Raw genomic sequence first — 21191 nt, forward strand, 5'->3', positions numbered from 1 at the left:
GTAAAGTATTGTAAACATGTTAAGACATAATCATCCAAAAGATTTTTGTACCGTTTTTATTTAAGACAATCTTAGAAGAAAATTCTTTAGTGTTTTTATCTAGAAAAAAAAATACGCTACAACATTAATGTCCATTTAGGCTTTTTTGTTAATAACAATACTCATGTTCCTTTTTCCAGATCTCTCCTTTCTACCAAAAGTAACTACGTGAATCCATCATTTTAATGCAAGGAAAGGACACAGGACACACACCTTTGAAAAGGTACATGAGAGCTACACTCAGTGGCATTCAGACCTCTGATTTCCTATACCCATATATAAGCAAACTGTAAGTAAACTATAAGTTACTACTAATTCACTAACAAACAAGAAATACACATTACTGTAATACCTCAGGATCTTGGCTATACAGTGTATTTTCTTTTGCCTGCTCACTGCCTGGAGAAATAACAAAATGAATTAAATGTTGCCTAGAGTCATCATTTTCCTAACCCCATCACAAATTCCTGCTTCTGCTGTTGTTTTAAATTCCCTTGGGAACAAAAGAGGAATGCTCAAGTAACCAATTTATTAATTAATTTCTGTTGAAATACCATCTTTGAACTTCGTGCCTCATCTATGTTACATTTTATATTTTATACTGTTTATGCATTCAATTTCCTAACAGTATAAAAATTATCAAATCCCCCTGACTGCAGAAGACGTATTTATATAAAAATGTCTTAAACTGGCAGGGCTTAAACTGACAGGGCTGATTTAAAGAGCCAACTACTACAGCAGAGCCTGCCACAGAGCTGTGGTTTGGGAGGCAGACACAAATGAAAAGCAAGGGGACGAAGAACGGGCCTAGTTCTCATCACAGGTAGGTTACTTTGCTTCCTATCTTCTACACAAATGCAAATTCTCCCAAAGGAGGACACTTCTATATTTTTAACTAGATTTGAATATTAAAAAAAATTAGTTTTTACAATACAGAACTGCAGCTTTTCCCTCATTCCAGGTGTTTTTCACCAAAAAAGGACAATAATCATATAGATTGTAAAAATCCATTAAGAAATGGTATCAGGTCTAATATACTAAAATATCAAAAGAGAAAAAATAACAGTGACACACATACACAAAATCCATTCCTATTCAACATATTATTTAAATTTCTTCTTAAATCCTCTTCTAAATTGGGTATTATAGCTAAGTATCAGCAGTGTGTCATGACTATCCTGTTGTACCCCATTAAGAAAAAATATTTTCAAATTTTCTCTGGTTTTAATTTAATTTAATTTTATATTTTGAGAAGATTAAGAAAGAGAAAATTTAAATCAAAGTTTTAGAAAAACAATAAAGGTAGTGATAATAATATGATGAAGAAAATAAAATTCCATTTTAGAGCTCTGCAATTTTTATCACCTTTACTTTCATACTTTTGTTTCATTTATATTCCAAGACCTAGACACTGTTTCATCATTTTATCAAAGAAGAGCTATATTCCATTAGGAAACTGTTCAACATTTTATGGAATTAAGCTCTGTATTTATAACAAATGTCTCCAGTTATACACTACTAATATAACTGTACTCCAAAACTCTCTCAAAGCATGATACCAGTAATGAATTTTCTCCTGGAAAAACTGATGAATTAAATGTGAGGCTGTAAACAGAAATTACATTAATCCATCTTGTAGCTCACAGTAATGTAAATTTCCTAACCTTCTCGTTCATATTGCTACAAACATGTCATTAATCTGTTACGCCCTGAACTTCTGTTCTTTTTACTGCATAAGAGCAGTGGAGTAGATAAACTATGGGCAGTGTATCAAGAGGAAGGAGCAAATTATAGTTTTGACACTTACTAAGTGACTTCCCCATTTTCTTTCTATGTATTTCTTCTGCAAGTTATCATTTAGGTACTAACACTTCCATTACACTTTCAAATGGGCTTTCTCTCTGTATAGAACTTGTGGACATGAAATAAATTATTTGTTTCTTTGTTCAGAGTGGCTGCATGAAAGTGCTGTCCCCTGTTTTATGCTGATGTTTTAAATTCTGGAAGAGGAACTTATCCAACATACTTCTCCATAACACTCTGATCATGAGACTGCTAAAAAGAATAAAATTATTATGTACTTGCAAAGATTTATCTGAATAATAATAATGAAATTTATAAGAAAGCTTGGTGACAAAGACACTCAAAAGGCTCTTACACTTTCCACGGCATGTTTTTATCTAACGAGTAAATATTAAAATAACATGCCATGTGTCTGTCTATTGGGTTTGCATAGGCAAGCTTTGGAGGCACAGGGAGAACTACCGGAGTGGCTTCTGTGAGAAGCTGCTGGAAGCTTCCTCCATGTACAGCAAAGCCAAACCCTGGCAGCTCCAAAGACAGACATGCCACTGGCCAAGGCTGGGCCGATTAGAAAAGCTGATAACACCTCTGTAAAACAAAACAAAACAAAACAAAACAAAACAAAACAAAACAAAACAAAACAAAACAAAACAAAACAAAACAAAACAAAACAAAACAAAACAAAACAAAACAAAACAAAACAAAACAAAACAAAACAAAACAAAACAAAACAAAACAACAACAAAAAAAACCAACAACAACAAAAAAAAAAAAAAAAAAAAAAAAAAAAAAAACCCCAAAAAAAAAACCCCAAGGAGTTGTTTCACAGGTGCAATTACAGCCAGAGAAAGCAGTAAGAACATGTGAGAAGGACAGCTCTGCAGACACTAAGGTCAGTGAAGGTGGAGGGTCAGGAGGTGCTCCAGGTGCCAGAGCTGAGATTGCCCTGCAGCTCATGGTGCAGCTATGATGAAGCAGCTGTGCAGCTGCAGCCCATGGAGGTTCATGAGGGATGCAAATATTCACCTGCAGCCCTTGGAGAAGACCCATACCAGAGTAGATGGATGCCTGAGAGTAGGCTGTGACCCTCTGGGACACCCATGGAGAAAGGAGCCCACGCTGCAGCTGCTTGTACTTGAAGGACTGCCCCCATGGAAGAATGACCTGCTCTTTCCAATTAAGTGTAAGATTTCCAACAAATTTCTCTTTACCAATATAGCTATCAATTTATGGTAAAATAGTAATGGAATGCAGCTTCAATACTTTGAATATCAATGTATTTCCTCAGCAATATAAAATACTCTATCATTCCCATGTGTTAGACTCACCAAAGAGATAGAACACTCATAATCATGTGCTATTGCCTCTGCTAGAGCCATACTCTGCTTTCCTAGAAGGCATTTATGTATACCTAAGTTACTACAGTTTAAAGTCTCCTTATGGTTCTTTTTTTTTACTTTATTCCAGAAATATTTGACACTCACATATTTTTTATTGGCAAATTAACTCTCTTTTTTTTTCCAGAACTTAATTATTCTAAATTTTAATCTCTTTCATTTCTTGCCCTCTTTACTTGAATTTCTTACCTACCTCATAGTACCACAGCTGTTATTCTGCGTATCCTTTTTCTCTTCACTGTTTGAATAACACCAAACTCTAATTTTAGCAAATCTAACCTCCACTTTTGAAATTTAATTTAAATTCTTTCCTAACACACCCTTCTCCACCCTTTCAATTTTTCTTGGTCTTTTTTGAAATTTCTTTGGAAGTTCTCATCAGAAAATTCCAGATGTTCTATGGCAGAAAAGGTTGTCAATCTGAAATTCTTTCAAAACATGACCTGGCAACCACAGGGGAAATTTTTTTTAAAATTTTCCTTTTACAGTCTAGCATAGACTTCGTCAGAAAAGCCTTCTAGTTTTAATCCATATTGCCATCATTCAATCTAAAACAGGAATTAAAAGTTCAATTTAAAATACTGATTAATATTTCAAATGTACTTTCATTCTAAGCATAAAATCCAGTCCAGGTTTTATGCTCCACATGAGCTGTTGTCATACGTAAAAGTCACTGAGAGATATTTTGAAAAGATAATTGAGAGATAAGTACATATATTCTACAAATTTTTCAGCATTTCTCTCCTTGAGTCTCTCTCAAAGCTAATCGAAGCTGACAACTTCATTAAAAAATGTGTTCATTGGGGGTGGGGGAGTATTTGTTTGTTGTTTTTTTTTTTCTTAACTGTTTGCAACACAACTTGAGATAATTAATTGACAATATTCTCCATGGTGTAAGGCCTGATTTAGAAACAATTATGCAAGGTGATATATCCGTCCTTGTCAATAGCTGGTTTAATGAGAAATCTCTGAAATAACAGATTTTTTTCTTTTTGAAAGAGCTTGCTTGATATTTAATGATCCAATTGCTTAAAAAAAAGAGGTAATAAAAAAGATTACTTGGGATTTAGAAATGTGTTCATTTCATACAGATTAGTTTTCTGCAAAATGCAGCCAACCTAACACATACAAGACTTTTGTAATATTAGTCTGCATATGTCTGAAGATCTGGACATTCTCATCTTGGGTAACTCACTCTACTCACTTTTGCAAAGAGTCTTATGTAAAAGCATATTCACTGGCTATTTTCTCTACCTCAAAAAATATCAGCCTTGAAAAAATCATGTGGAAGTTTTTCTCTGCTTTGTCTACAATAAACTCCTGTTGAGTACATTCTTATTTGTCAAGTATGCTTTGAAATTTGAAATATGGCTCAGATACTTTATTTTTCCATAAAATTCCCTTTTCACCCACTGAGAGTAAAAGAAAATAATGGAAAATTATTAGGACAGAACTAGTTATCTCTAAGAATCTAATAGAGCTAAGATTCTAATAAGAATCTTAACAAAGTATTAGTTTCCTATTTTAAAATCTGGCCAATCAACTTGTATCTTATAAGCATATCTCCAAAATTTTAATTGAACTTCCTCATGGAAGTAGCCTTGAGCTCTAAGAGGATTTTTCAGGATCTGATTCTCTCTGCTCTGTAAAAGATTTTTCTGTCCAATATAACTGTTCATAGATCCAAAGTTGTTTTATTATTTTATTTTCAGTTACTCTAAATATTAGAATGGATAATCAACACCCTTATAAGTAAGTGGCAGCCATCCCACATTTACGCACTCAAGGTAACCTGGAATCAGTAAAACTTTCTGTCTTCAAGTTAATCAGTGCTTATAGGAGTGGATTTTGTAGCTTTCTTCCCAGTATGAAATCTGTACCAAAAAAAGCTTGTTACTGGCCTCAGAACTCTGGAGCTTCCACTAAAGCAGTAGGACCTTGCACATGGCAATGCTCCCAGCCAAATTGTTAATGTACTGACCAATCTGGCAGCTGTCACACAGATCTGAATCAAATGAAAACATGCATCATGAGGTGAATCCCAAAGTAGACCTTAATTATTTCTAGCACTATTGATTAGGACCACCTGACAGGAGTGTTAATTACATGCTAGGTTTCTAGAAATTAATGCTTGACATTCTGCATCATTTCTTGCCATATGCTGAATTTTTGTAACCATTTAATTTTAGCCATTTTTTGAGAAAAGAAAAAAACATTGCGGCACATGTTATTTTATTGGGGGTTTTTTTCTCCCTGCATCTCTATCCATTAGCTCAGCAGTTCAGCTATTTGCAATCCAGAGTCTACGTTTGATGTACCAAGCTGCATGACCGTGGGTCAAGTTTACCACTAAAACTCTTAGGCTTTGAAAAAGAACACATAAGAAACTACATAACCTGGAGTCATGCCATGTAAGAAAAGTAAAAGTGAGATGAGTAACAGCTTAGGAATTCAGGAGGAAAACTACAGGTATACAAGAGCAGACAGTGGTAAATGAAACAAAAACTGAAACAGTGAAACTACAATGCTGAGCATTGATTGACATTGAACACTGGTCCATTCCAGGGAGCAACACAGGCCAATTCTTCCTGATCTAAGATTGACTGGCCAGCAAAGGCTCATCATAAGCATATTAATGGATGTATTAACCAGGCAAAGTTGAAGGAACTCATTAGTTCTATCAGCTCTCTGAGTAACCAATGTGTAATTGCTTGTTCTATTCAGATGTATGTTTCCTCTTTATAAGTTAAAAGTTACTCAGTGTAAAATAACTGAAAGAGAGAAGGTTTCACTGCAGCAGACTCATGCTTTGGAACAAGCTCACTAAGTCAGAAAACATTACATTTTTCTGATTTTCCCACTTCTAATAAAAAGTCATGGGGCATATTTTGAACGCATTTTTGACATTACTGACTATACAAAATAACAGTAACTTTGATAGCACTGGTTAAAGAGCCACAGATGTATAGAGATGATCATAGAGTCTTAACTGTAGTGTATTTGTGCCAAACTCACATTCTAAAAACCTCACACATTTTCCAACACTTGGGAAAGTTGTATATGGCAAGACTAAGATCTCAGCAGAATGTCTGAATATGTCAACATTGTCTTGCTACTGTGTGTAAAATGAGGCTTTGATCATGTATTTGGAGATTGTTCATCAATGTAGTTTAATGAAAAGTTGAGTGGAACGTGACAACTCCTAACTTGAACTTTTTGTTTTCTGATGTTTGCACTATTGTTAACACTATATTTTTTTAACCAAAACTCCCCAAAACAAAGAAAAAAACAAACAAATCCAACAATGTTTAAATTTCTCTCTTTGAATGTTGTAATTTGTTCTTTTTGTATTTAAGGTTTAGGAAGGTTTTGGTGATGCAAAAAATAAGGAAGAAAAAGTGGAAAAATCTTTTTAATTCTGGAAGTTCTGTGCTGCTCTGAATCATCAAAGAGTGCATTTCAGTGTTAACAATTTTAAAAGTAGTGTGTTAATCTTGAGTACTTCCCTGCTATATTATTACAATCTGCATTCTGTTTAAAGTTTAATTTTAAAAATAATTGTCCCTTATTAAAATCTCCTACATTACATTACTACTGGTCATGCAGAAAATTACTTTGCTTCAGGAGACAAAACCATTCAATAAAATAATTTCTGTCCTATAGATGAAAGAAAATTGGTATAATCACAGTGCAAAATCTTGTAAGTGCTTTGTTTACTAAACTGAGCTGCAAGCATCAAGAAGAGGATTTAGTGCTTGTGACTCTAATGCACTTTTCACTACTTTCTTGAAACTAGGAAGTGATCTCCCAGGTCCTTCTGTCATTGTCTATATAGCATGGTCTGAATGAAATGGAAAATAGACATTTCATAAGTGCCAGAACTATCAAAACACTTGGAAAAAGTGAATGCAATGATCCCACTTACAAGAAGAATTTTCTGTACTTCCATTTATGCATTTTTTTTCAGAACATAATGAGTTGACAGTACAGAAAAAGTTGGACAAAATTAGATTTTTTTTTTCTCTTTTCTTTCTACAAATTTGATCAAAAGAAGAAAGAGCATGAAACACACCTCTGGGAAGAAAATGAAAAATTATAGATTTAAATTATTGAATTTTTAATAATCTGTCTGAGAATTTTTTTTGTAGTGCTAGCAATAAATGCAACAATAGAAACACTAATATGACTTAAATAAACTGAAAATGAGAATACTATTATGTAAGAGACTTTTATTTTATCCAAGAGAAAGTAATTTTTATTATGGCAAACCTGATGTTTCCTTTTGTTCTTATTTATTCTTATCCTATTTTATCATATAAAGGCTAGAATTCTCCATGTACCTGTCCTTCCCCTACCCTGACCTACTTCAGAGGCTGGAGGAGAATTTGATTGGAATTATGGAAGCCTTAGTGAACAACGACCCTGTGTATTCTATAACAAGCAGGTGTGTTTGCCCTGTGAAATGATTAAACAAACCATGTACCAAACAGCAGCACTGAGGCTGTTCCACCACGGCTGCTGGAGCAGGAGCAGCAGATGCTGACAGCACAAGCCATGCTGTCCCTAACAGGGTGCAGCTGGCAGGACCCAAGCAGGGCTGGACTGGGGATGGCAATCCACCGGATGGCAATCCCAGCCAAGGTGAGGGGATGAGTCAGGGCTGGGGCCCTTCCAGAGGGTTTGCTCAGAAAGAGCAGAAGTTAAGACTGAACACAGGGACAACCACAACTTAACACAAGGTGTGATGGGGTGTCCCAGCCTGAGAAGCCTGAGCCCAGACAGAACTCCTGGACTTGGCAGAAGACACCAGGGTAGAGACCCCACTGAGGCTGGTCAGGCCAAGGAAGGAACCCCAATCGTGACACCAGCAGAAGGAACTGGCTAGGATGGATTTGCTGAAATTGAGACCTCACATGCAGTTCTCAGAGTATGTTTTCTCCAGATGATTTTGGTTTATGAACTGTGAGGTCAATTTTGCAGGACCACGCCCATTTAACATTTTTGTCTATCCCTTGGAGAAAGTGTCAGAGCTCATTCTCAAAGATTACAGATGACACCAAATGCAGGGAAGCTGGTCATTAACTCTAGAGTGAAGGGGCATTGTTCATACATATCTCGTGAGGTCAATTTTGCAGGACCACACCCATTTAACATTTTTGTCTATCCCTTTGAGAAAGTGTCATGAAGGAGTGTAGGGGGATGCCCCCAATGAGAGAGGGACAAACTAGCCTTTGTCCCCCAAAAAAGGAAGGAGGCCCAGAAGTTTCTCCCAACGATCAGGTGAAAAGACACCTTATAGGACCCCAGAGACTTCAGTAAAACCTTGGGGTCACCTAGACCACGCCCATTTAACATTTTTGTCTATCCCTTGGAGAAAGTGTCAGAGCTCATTCTCAAAGATTACAGATGACACCAAATGCAGGGAAGCTGGTCATTAGAGTGAAGGGGCATTGTTCATACATATCTAATCAACCTGGAGGAACAGGTCAATAGGAAATGTAAGAAATTTGGCAAGGCACACAAGGCACTTGTACAAGGATATGGGTGGGTGTTTGTCTGGCTGGGAGCCACTTACAAAATGCCTGCCAAGTCTCTTGTGGGTTTGGTTTGTTTTGCTTTGTTTGTAATCCCCATAGCTTCATCCAAGGCTACTTAATTATTAGTAAGAAGTACATCAGCTGCCTGATGATTGATGAAAAGATCTAATATACACTATGTGGATTGCTGAACAGATATTACAAGTCCATTGACTTATATGAAAATTCAACACAAGATCTCTTTAGCCACTGACAATATAGTGGATTTCTCAAGCCTTGGAATAAACTTAACTGCAGAAAGCACAAATACTCATTCAGGAAGGATTTGGAAAGAATTTCAGATTTTATGTGTAACTGTAAACTATTGGTTTGTGTAACTCTAACTTTTCCTTTACCTCAGCACTTTTAGCCTTTTTGTTTCCGTTATTGGTTTGTGTAACTCTAACTTTACCTCAGCACTTTTAGCCTTTTTGTTTCTGTTGCTGCTAACTAAGGGAAAACTGCTGGTGAATTATGAACTTGATTGCACAGAGGTGATATGTGAGCAAGCAAGGTACCTACCTACTTTGATCCACTGGCAAAGTTAATTTGTATCAAACTGCCTTTTAGATATATTACTGCCTCCAAATGCATACTGAAAGGGGGAGACCATTAAATAGATTATTACACAAAGGTAAGTTGTAGTAACCCCTCTAAGACATTTAAGTGTGGGATTGGCAATAAAATGTAATGATAAATTCTAGTTTTAATAGATCATGAAAAATATGTTCCAATAAAATTTTAGGAGTTCAATAAAATGTGATTCCTAACCCTCAGTAAAATACACCTAGCTTTCTGTATTAGTGCATAATGATAGAAGGCTTTAGTAATTTCAAGGGAAAGTTAATATTTTATATGAATATTTAAATACTCGACACATTATTAGATAGATTGAGACCAAAATCTCATATTACTAAGTGACTGTTTAGTTGATTCCATTAGAATTTTACTCATTTGTGCTGGTTCTAAAGTCATTCCTACTTTGGCCCATGCTAGAGAACTAAACCAATCTTTCAAAAAAATATGTCACCACTTAATCTCTGTGTTTTTCATCATTCATTTCACACTTATATTTCCTGCTTCATAAGAATGATTACTTATTGAGAGCTCAATTCATCTCTCCTGGTCATTAAACATTTGTCCTTCTTACAATGATCACCAAGTGATAATTTATCATCACACAATAGACAGGGCATTTCTATATTGGATAATAAGGTCCATGTTTGTTCTTGCTAAAAATTATGTTCAGTACTGCATAAATTAGTAAAAAATAATCTAAAAGAAAATAATATTTCTCACAAATGAGACTCATAAACAGCATAATTTTTTTTTATCCACAAAATCCCCCACAGTATTTTTTAAAATATATTGAAGATTTTTAATTTAAAAGTATAAATTAAAAATTTAAATGTCTTAACAAGTAACTACTTACTGACTAACTATGGTTGCCTAAGTTGCAATTCACACTCTTATTTTTTGAAGAAAGTTATAAACCCATATTATTTCCAATGGAATTAGTATTGATTCCACTTGGATATATTGGTTCATTCCTGTAATTATAGTCATCACTCATTAATAATTGGTCTAGCAAGTATTCCAAAATACATACTAGAAAGGAAAAAAAGAGATTTTTGTGAGACACTGTCAAGCTCCTAAAGCACTAAGCTGAAACAAGAACTAGCTCTTATCAGCAGATAGGGGAATGACTTACATTTTCAGATAGGTCAAAATTTTAAAAGCACTCCATGCTGATGAGGCCAAAGACAAAAACTACCATGTTTTCTATCAAAATCCCTACAGAAGCAGAAACATATGTTCCTTGTAAGATGAGACTGTCCAAAACTGACCTTAGTTTTATCAGTTTGTTGCTGGCCAGCACTAAGCAGCAGTAAAGGACCTAGTAAAAATCATGCAATTTTTAGTCTGAGAGGATCACAGCTCAAATCCATCTCTGGAGGTCACAAAAATGCTGAGTGAGAAGGTATTTCCTGAGTAGTCCTGAATGGAAGCTTTTCTTGAGATAAGTGAATGGTGATAGCATGACTTCATAAACCTTATATAAGATTTTCAGTATTTGCCTGCCAAACTCCGTGGTAGATAGTTCTATACATCTTTTTTTCATCAAAATTATAACTCTATAATGACATGTTCCATAATTGAAAAGCTATTGTCTAAGTGGGGCACAGGAATTTCCATTCTCTCCACAGATTAAAATTATCTATACTTTAAAAATATATATATACAAAAGGATATTAGGTACTGACTTTTTACTAATGTAATCTGAGCTATGCAGAATCCCCAGACATCTTTATGATTTCTTATGTAGAAAAAAAAAAAGAGGGGAGAACTAGGAAAATGATTGACACAAGAGTGAGCAAATTCGCCTATGATTTTCCTGAGTCATTGCCTTAGAGAAACCTAGGAACAAGGCTATGGAAAACAACTACTCCATTACTGTGCCCAACTATTCTAACATTTTTCTTCTAACTATTGATTTTCAAGATTTGTAAAATATATAAACAATCAATCTGTGAATTTTCTTAATTATTCTGAGTGATCCATATGTTTCCTCCATTTTTCATATAGAACCGAAAGTGCCTGCATAGCAGAGCCTGTGTTGAAGAACTAAAAAAATATCCAAAGCATTTAAAAGTCATGCTGAAAGGCGAAAACTATGTAACACTGGAGAAGTTTACTTTGCACTTTAGTGCACTCAGAAAATTGATACAGCACATGATGCTATCTGTTTTTTCATTTAAAATTAGGAGCCTCAAGCTATAGATCATCAAAACTCATTTTCCAGAAAACTAACAAAACACAGTTTGACAGATTGATTCTTGTTAACAGTGAAAAGGTATTGTACATACTGACCTGAACTGATTTCAGTTTAGTTTTTTTTCTTTCTTATAATAAGAACTAGATAATCACTTTTTATCTCCTGACATATGGATATCAGAAGATTTATGTAATTTGTTAATGTCAAAGAGTTTAACCAGCAGCATATATAGTTTCTAGCTCAATCTGATTTTTTTTTTTTTAAAAAAAAAAAAAATTTTTTTTTTTTTTAAAAAAAAAAAAAATTTTTTTTTTTTTTAAAAAAAAAAAAAATTTTTTTTTTTTTTAATGAATATCTAAATAACAATAAGAAACAAAATAAGTTAGCGGGAAGTGAAAATTACTTCTGGATGTAAAAAATAGCACATGAATATGATCACTGTTGTACATAAAAATTCTTCCCTGTATAACTCTGATCACCTACACCTAACCCCTCCCACGGAGGAGCCAAGTGTCGTGCAGTGACTTAAAAAAAGTTAGACATTTTTAAGGGCATGGTGACATTTTTCAAAAATGTGTTTTTACAAAATATTTATGTATTTTTCATAGGTTCAAGATCAGAATTTTTTCCTATTTAAGAATAAATAAAAAGTTCTCATTTAGAGAACTACCAAGAATTCCACCACTGTCAAGGTTATGTTTGAAATCAAATTTTTTTCAGGAAGATCAGGTCCTGAGCCACAATATTTCTCAATGTGACAGACACTGGTGAGACTGAATGTTTTGCAATTAATACAGCATATAGAACATAAATTTACAAATCTTGAAAGTCTGTGGTTTATGAAAAAATATAATTAATAAAAAATTCCTGACCACCACTTCTCCCTGAGGACAGACAATCTCATGATTCAAATTAATCTTTAATCATGAAGATAGCTGACAATCTTAAAAGTCATTACATAAATGAAAGAATCTTTGTTTATCTATGGAATCATAGAGTAATTTAGACCAGAAAAACACTTAAGGTCCTTGAGTCCAGCCATCAGCCTAATACTACGAAGTTCCCCACCAAAGCCTGTTTCATCTGTTAAATATGACTCCTGTTCCAGCCTTTAAATACCACTATGAATGGTGACTCAACCACTTCCCTAGGCAGCTTGTTCTAAAGGTTGATAGCCCTGTCAGTGAACACAGGCAGCTTTCCAACCACTCTTTTTCCAGACTGTAATACTACATGGGGTTCTTGCCACTCAAGTACAGGACCCAGCACGTGGCCTTGCTGAACCTCACACCATTGGCCTTGTTCCATTTATCCAGCCTGTCCAGATCCCTCTCAGGAGTCTGCCTACCCTCCGCCCTAGGTTACATCGAGTATCACTATTACCTTTTCTGTGCTCTGCCTCAGTTGACTAGTTTTCAGGTTGTTTTTTTTCTCATCTCTGCCAGTCACTAGAAAAAGCAACTAAAGTATCATACTTACCAGTATGTCAATGAAAATCACTGGTATTATCAGTGTTGCTGCAGTTCAGACCATCCATGCCTCAATAAATCCTGCAATGCAGGGACTGAAAGAATTGTGCTGCTGCCTTAAATAAGGGTACAGTGGGGGTTATTCATGGGGATTGATTACATTTCCCATTATACTTTCTCCAGAGGCAAACCATTGTACAAGTCAATCTTCATTCTTTAAAATATCACTAGAAAACATGGCATGCTTTTATTACATTAGTATATATATCAGGCTGCTAACATGCATGTTGAAGTGTGCATGAATAATGTTAATTTCAAACTTATTTTAGTTAGTGAAACATAATATGTGATGGAAGCAATTTAAAAATAAAAGGTTTTATTAAAAAAACAAATGTATTATTCATTTTGTTACCACTGTGAAAACATTTCCTGCAGAAAATTGTTATAAAGAAACTAAGTATAGGAAGGTGACTTCTTAAAAAGGAGTCATTGGCTGATCATCTGCCCTTGATTGCAATCTCAGTTGTACCTTATGGACATAGAGACATTATGAACCTCTTCTAAAATTTTAAATCCAAATAGTTAAATTCAGCTAAATACTTGTATAGGAGTTCAAGCTTAAAAATACCCCATCTGGATTTATGTTTCTGTCCAGAGTAAATTCAGTATATTTTGACTAGAAACAACAATGTGCAGGTTTAATGTAGTTTAAGTAATTTGTTTGAATTAAATTCACATTGACTTAATTTTTCTGGACTTTCTAATTTATAAAATTATTGAAGGAAGGACTGGCAATTTTAAAGATAAGGTTGTTTTCCAAGGTTCTAACATAGGGAAAACCCCCTGCAGAAGGAAGAACTACTTCTAGAAATTATCATTATCATTTTAAGTTATCTTCTCTGAATTTTAAGAGTCCGCTTCAAAAATAGAACCCCATTAAAGTAAGTAACATTTCCCAACATTTAAGTAAGATTAATTCAGCTAAATAACATGTACACAACAATGCTCCCTTAAAGTCATTAGCCTCCCACTGACTTTCTGCACAGAAATATAATCAAAGCTTAAGGGAAAACTAATTCTCTGCAGCTACTTTGTGTAAAACCAGAATGATCTCAAGCTACAGCAATATAAAATTTCTGCTCTGTAAAAGTGTAGGTGGGAGAAAAAAGATGAAGGAATTTAAACTAATTACCCTATGTAAAGGTTAGGTACAGTGCTTAGAGCAATGATAAAATCGTGGCTCTTAGGTAAGCAAAAAGGATTGTCATAGCTGTTTAATACTTGTTATCTTTCTTACTCTGAAATATGAGAACAATAAATACTGAAATGCCATATTGGCAGAAAAAAAGACAATAAACATCTCTCAGCAATATCCAGTTATTATTTCAAAAGACAAAGAGAACAAAGGCTGTTCTAACCTTATGAAGTGTTGTAATGCAACCACAAACTCTTCTCAGTATACTTGGTATTCAAATTCCCAAAGGAGAAATATTTTGCAAAATGAGCTCACTGTCCTCCACTGAAACAAAGGATCTCTATTGTGGCAGTACCACTGACCCTGCTTTAGGACGTGTTGCACACCTTGATTATAACTGTATTTCATTAATTTCATCAGCTCCCTGTGGACACAATAATAGGAGAATTTCTCACACATCCATCCCTCAGATGATTTCAGTGTTTTGAATGTGGTTATGTCTGGGAGAATTCATCAGCTATTTAGGAGTACAGAAGTGAAAAGTAACAAACAAAAATGTGGCAGTGTCAAAGGTGCCTGTTAAATAGAGATTTAGTTTTGAAAAGTCAGTGAAATACCTTTTTTAAACCTCCAAATACATGTCTACTGAACATATGATAATATTTTCCCACCAAATGAAGTCTGAAGTCACAATTATAATTTGACTAAAGAGAACAGGAAAGCCTGAGAATATCGTCAACATCTAAAAGAATGTAAACCAGCCAGAAGTGTGTTAAATAAAATCTGTAGACTTATACATACTTTGAAGGGAAAAATAAAGCAATAACCTATATGGTATTAAAGCTGGTATTTAAGTTGATGCTGCTGCTTGTGTTTAAACACTGAAGAAGCATAAAATTAGTAATCTAAATCCTTATAACAGAAGTGTTTTCAGCTTGCTGCACCAGACGGGAAATCCTCACCCTTACCACACAATGGGTTATAACCAACTTTTTGCCTTTGCATTCTTGTGGCATTTCTGTTACAGGTCTGTGAGACTTGAAAGTTGAAAAGTTTAATCTTTAACATCTTTCCAGAAACACTCTAGATATACACTACTTCTAGGTAGATTAAATATTTTTCTCATTCTATGTGACAAAAAAACTTCCAATAAATGACCCAGATTCTAATAAAGTATTGAATATTATTAACAAGACATTTCTTTGCAAATGTAGATTCTTGTAAAAACAAAAAATCACTCTTACTCAAGCATTGGCAAATACTAAATAATACCTCCTCCCTGTCCCTACCAGCAATTCCCATCCCCTACTGATCTACTTCTTTCCAAATCAGCTAAGGTCTTCACTGAGTCTTCTGGACAATCCCATTAGAATACAATACTTAGTAGGAACAAGGATGACTTTTTCCAAGTGGGAGAAAGATCATTCACTCCCAGAATTTAAGATCTGTACTAGAGACTGCCACCAAGAACAAATTGCTTGAATAACAGATCTATTAGCAGTACTTTGGTTCCCTTCCTAAAAGTTTCCTTTCCTGAAGGTATATAAAGCCTGCCTGATTTCAGAACACTTCTAAATTCAGTGTGTTTCTGCTCCTACTGAATTGATTTATGTCACCGTTTTATTATCTGTACTAATCCTTTTCCAAGATCCCTAACTTTTTAACACCACTACTTTCAAATTTAGATGTAACAAAAAATCTCGTTGAGGAGTTCTTCTACAAAGAAGCCTTTCAACTATTATCAAAAGACTAAAAATCTAAGCAAAATAATTCATTTCTTAGCAGAATTTTCATATGGTTTCTGTAAGTCTGTATGACTCTAATATTTCCTGATCATTTAGAATTTGCATCCCTTTCAGATCACTTTTTTCATTGTGTAGATAGTGCTCACTTTAATAATTAATATTGGATAAATCTCAGCTCTTTTTGCTGATGATTAACTGTAATCAGGAGGCCTGTGATCATCACATACAAAAAACTACTTACACAGAATTTGGAACTTAAAGTCCATGAAATTCTATTTTATTCAGTTGGAAAAATAAAAACAAATAAAACCAAACAAACAACAAATAAAAACAAAACAATGACAACAACAACACAGACACAAAAAACCCCAAAACCAAAACAAAAACCAAAAACCAACCAACCAACAAAAAAAACCCCACAACAAACCCCCCCAAAAAAACCCAAAAAACCCCCAAAAAACAACAACAACAACAACAACAAAAACCCAAAACAACAACAACAACAACAAAAACCACCAACCAACCAACAACAACAAAATCCCAAACCAGAAAATGGAAGAAATCTGGGAATCTTATATGTAATTTTAAGCTTCACATTTAACATTGGCTATGCCACGACTATGTCCTGCTCAGTACAAGGACTATTTCAGATTCTTAGTGGAAAAAACTGTGCCTTGTGCTGTGCAGGGATCAAAGCAGCCCCACTAACAGAAATTTATCTTGTAGGAATATGTACTGCAGCTCCTCATTCACAACAAACCCCCCCCCCAAAAAAACCAAAAAACCCCCAAAAAACAACAACAACAAAAAAATAAAAAAACCCAAAACAACAAAAACTACAACAAAAAAAAACATCAACCAACAAACAACAACAAAATCCCAAACCAGAAAATGGAAGAAATCTGGGAATCTTATATGTAATTTTAAGCTTCACATTTAACATTGGCTATGCCACGACTATGTCCTGCTCAGTACAAGGACTATTTCAGATTCTTAGTGGAAAAAACTGTGCCTTGTGCTGTGCAGGGATCAAAGCAGCCCCACTAACAGAAATTTATCTTGTAGGAATATGTACTGCAGCTCCTCATTTGCAGTTGTCAGTGACATTAAGCATACTGAGGCCTTATTACTTTTATTCTGCAAAGCTCTAGAATCAAATTCCAGTAGCAAAGAAACAGCCACTCGGGGTGAAGTAGGAATCTCTCATCCTTCTCTGAAATAGTTTCTCATCATTCTTTGGTATGATGAGAATAAATCGTTCCGTTGTCTGTTTTGCATGTGCCCAGGAAGAAAGTATCCCATTCACCTTCCTCTCTGTACAACACTCAGAGCTAAGCTGAACAAAATTCTTGAGAAACCATGTACTATTAAACAGCAAGAGCAGAGATGAGATCAGGGAATAATGAATTGAAAAAAAAAAAAGTAAAAAACACTCCACAAACAGACAAAACTCTTATACGGGTATAATGAAGTTATCCACAAATAAATTTTTGACTCTTTATATTCCTCAAGTGATACAAACTTCCCAAAATATTGAGGAAATAAATGCTTGTTAATTGTTGACCTAAACCACATATGCTCATAACATTGCAACTCTTGAGTAGTGAAAAGTTTTCATTAGGATGCAAACCTCTGTGCAAAAAGGAATAGAAATGATACTATATTTTCTTGTCATACTGAAAAAGAAAAAGTACCATTTCTGTTTCAAAAATGGCAAAACAGAAAAGTAATTCCTAATGCACCGAAAGGAGCACTGGGATTACACTACATTGTATTTCTACCACATAATTAAATGAACTAGCCTTAGAAAAAAGTTATTCAAGAGCAAATACAGTTAAAAATGAAAACTTTTTTTAAGATACCTTTACACCAAAGGCTTCTGCAAACTGGAAAAAATTATTCAAGAAGCAGTATTTTCTTGATAATTGTAAATATAATCAGGCAAGTTTTCATGTCATCTGTGTTGCAGAAAGACCTGAATTTCAATGCGGGGTGGTGGGGGGGGGAGGGGAAATAGGAAGAACAATGTTTAGGAAGTGGTGTGTTTTCAATCTGTTCAGATTTTATTGTAAACTGCACAAAGAATCTTCATTAGTCTGTGATTAGCAGTGTGCCCTGGCAGTCAGGAGGGCCAAGTGTATCCTGGGGGGCATCAGGCACAGCTGGGCAACGGAGGGGATTGTTCTGCTCTGCTCTGCACTGGGGCAGCCTCACCTCCTATATCTGTATGAAGTTTTGGGTGCCACCATAAAAAAAATATATGAAGCTGTTGGAGAACATCCAAAAGAAGGGGTATGACAATGCTGAAGGGCCTTGAAAGGAAGCTGTATGAAGAGCAGCTGAGGTCACTTGGTCTGTTCAGCCTTGAGAAGAGGAGACTCCGTGGAGACCACACTGGAATCTACAATTTCTTCATGAGGTGAAAAGGAGGGGAAGGCAATTACCTCTTCTATGTGGTGACCAGTGACAGCACCTGAGAGAATGTCCTGAGTCAGGGGAGATTTAGGCTGGATATTAGGAAAAGGTTCACCATGCAAAGGTGGCTGAGTACTGGAACAGGCTCCCAGGGAAGTGGTGATAGTTCTGAGTCTTAGACAGCTCAAGAAGGGTTTGGACAATGCTCTCCTACTCATTATATAATTCTCAGGGATGGTCGCAGTTCAGATTATTAACTGAAAATAATTACATGGATGGTCACTGGGTTGAGATTGTCAGCAAGGTATCAGGATGTATACTATGTATACTCAGGAGGATCCTTTCCTTCTGGGAGAAACTTTTTTGCTGCCAAAACAGAACTGAGGGGGATACCTCAGAACTGCTCTCAAACAACTCATCTTTATTTAATCCATCAAGTTCCTGCTGCAAGGTACTCTAAGCCAACAAATTGTTTCACTCAGTGTATAGTGATGTCTTTGCACCTAATATATGAAGGGAATTATTATTAATGAGATTATTATGCTTAGCAGTTCTCACACAACACACTGATCATTTAATTCATTCTGAAAAGAGAAAGAGTAAGCTATAGAACTGTCAAACTATGTGCCATGCCTGCTGAATTGATGAAGTGCTGAATAAAGAAGGAGCCTGCCTCTGAATCTTTATCGGGTTGTATTTTCTAATAAACTGTGACACAGGATATAAGACCTTTCTCTGTGCTGTTTCTCTGAATCAGTTACAGCACTAAAAAATGGGTCAAACATAGTGAACATTGTTCATGAGTAGTAATGGACTAGACCCAGAGCAGAGAATAGAGAATTACGCCCAGGTATGTCTTTATGTTTGTGTCTCAGAACCATGGTAAGAGGGCAAAAGAGAGAAGCTAGGGATTTTATAATCCTGATTCACCTGTCTTTCACATTCTCTTCTCTTTCTAGGCAAGAAAAGATCAAAGAAGAACATTAAAGGGAATATGTCAATGGTAAGTCTACCTTGATTTTATGAGGGAGGGTAGCTACTTGAATATTGGTTGGGAAGTCTCACTGCATGACAACACTGCAATGAAATTAAACTCTTCCCACAAGTCTGAAGACAAAAACAGTATAAGAAAGCGCACCAGAGAGAAGATGGCTAGAAGGGATTCAGGTAGGCACGGCAGGTGAGTAAGACTACCTCCAAAGACAGTAGGTGCTAAGACAACTGCTTCAGTCTCCCTGTCCTCTGACATTCAGCTGGAAATCACAGTAAATTTAAACCTAGTTTGGTTTCATTTTAGAGTGATATAAAGTACATAAATCCAATGTGGCTGTGGAAAATATGATGCTTCAATATCTTGAAAATTGCAGATTAAGTTTATGTGACTTAAAGGGAAAACATTGAAGAGCATCGCAAAAATGTGAACAGAAACAAGAGTACCAACTGCAAGCCAATCTAATTTCTAAATGACACCATGGTATTATTTACATAAACTTCAACTGATTTTTAGAAAAATTAAATGAGAGTATATAGAAATGGTCAGTCTCATAAACACTGACATTGGTGAGTTCTACTGTGGACTAGTGACTAATCTTCAGACTACTACATTTTCCATGCGGTAGCCTACATAGTAGATACAGAGCACTCCATTTAGCTTTTGAAATATATAAACTCTAAGGGGAAAAAAATAAAGATGGTAATGTAAAATATTCTCACTCTTCCATCTCAAGTTGTTCTGTGTAGTTGAGACAACAGATTATTTATAAAGTTTGTAAAATAAAGTTTTGAGATGTATGTATGTATGTATAGAAAAAGTAAATTTAGGTTTACTGCAGCTTTAACAACTCCCAAAGAGCAATCTGTATGAGTGCCTAATATTATGCTCTATCTTCTCTTTTACGCAATTATTCTTCCTTAAAGTACCTAGAGTGTGGGTTTATAAATGGTAAGTTTACCCATAAAATTTACTGAATTTAGTACTTTATGCTCTTACACACTTCAACAGCTTTAATGTATCTCAGATTTACAGAGCTGTGTTCCTTTTTAAATGTATTTTTTTCTTTTTGCAAAACTGTAAAAGCTTTTAATAGGCCTTAGAGTATTGCATGTATCAATAGATACAGTTTAAAATATTTGTCTTAGCATTGTATTTCAGCAAGACCTTCAAAATCAGTCATTTTTCCCCAGATAGATCTCTTAAAAATTATTTTATAAATAAATTGTTTTATATCCCATTCAGCCAAGTTCAGACTAGTATAGTGCTTTGTTTCATGTTGCACCATATGTTTATTTATTGTGACCTTATATTTTGTTAACAATTATCACCAATATCTTTAGATACTGTACTCTGTGTGTACCATTTGTAGTTTTACTACAAATGTTTGGTTTATCTGTGCTTAATTCTACAATACTTATTTCAGCTTTTTACTTGAAAATGGGTACTAAAAGTGTATTTAATATGCTTCTGTATGCTTGCCCATTTGCTAAAGCTATCTATAATCCAATGCTAAAAAGTTCTTTAAATCCACAAAGCAGTAGGCTGTATCTGAAAGTGTTTGTGTAGTTTCTCTATTCCTACGGAAGTCCACAGTGTGTTGTAAAGTAGAAGCTCCAGACTGCTGACTTCAACCACCTGCCATGTACACCAACACTCCTAGCTGATCCATATGCCTCCTTGCAGATACAACTACCTCAAGAGATTAGAGCAGGTGAAGATTATTTGTAATTTCAGGATAAATAATTTGAATTTCAGGGTAATTTCTCAGTACTTCTGAACTAT

Source organism: Passer montanus, unplaced genomic scaffold, assembly GCF_014805655.1.
Source record: "Passer montanus isolate IOZ18808 unplaced genomic scaffold, ASM1480565v1 scaffold31, whole genome shotgun sequence".
Taxonomy (NCBI): domain Eukaryota; kingdom Metazoa; phylum Chordata; class Aves; order Passeriformes; family Passeridae; genus Passer; species Passer montanus.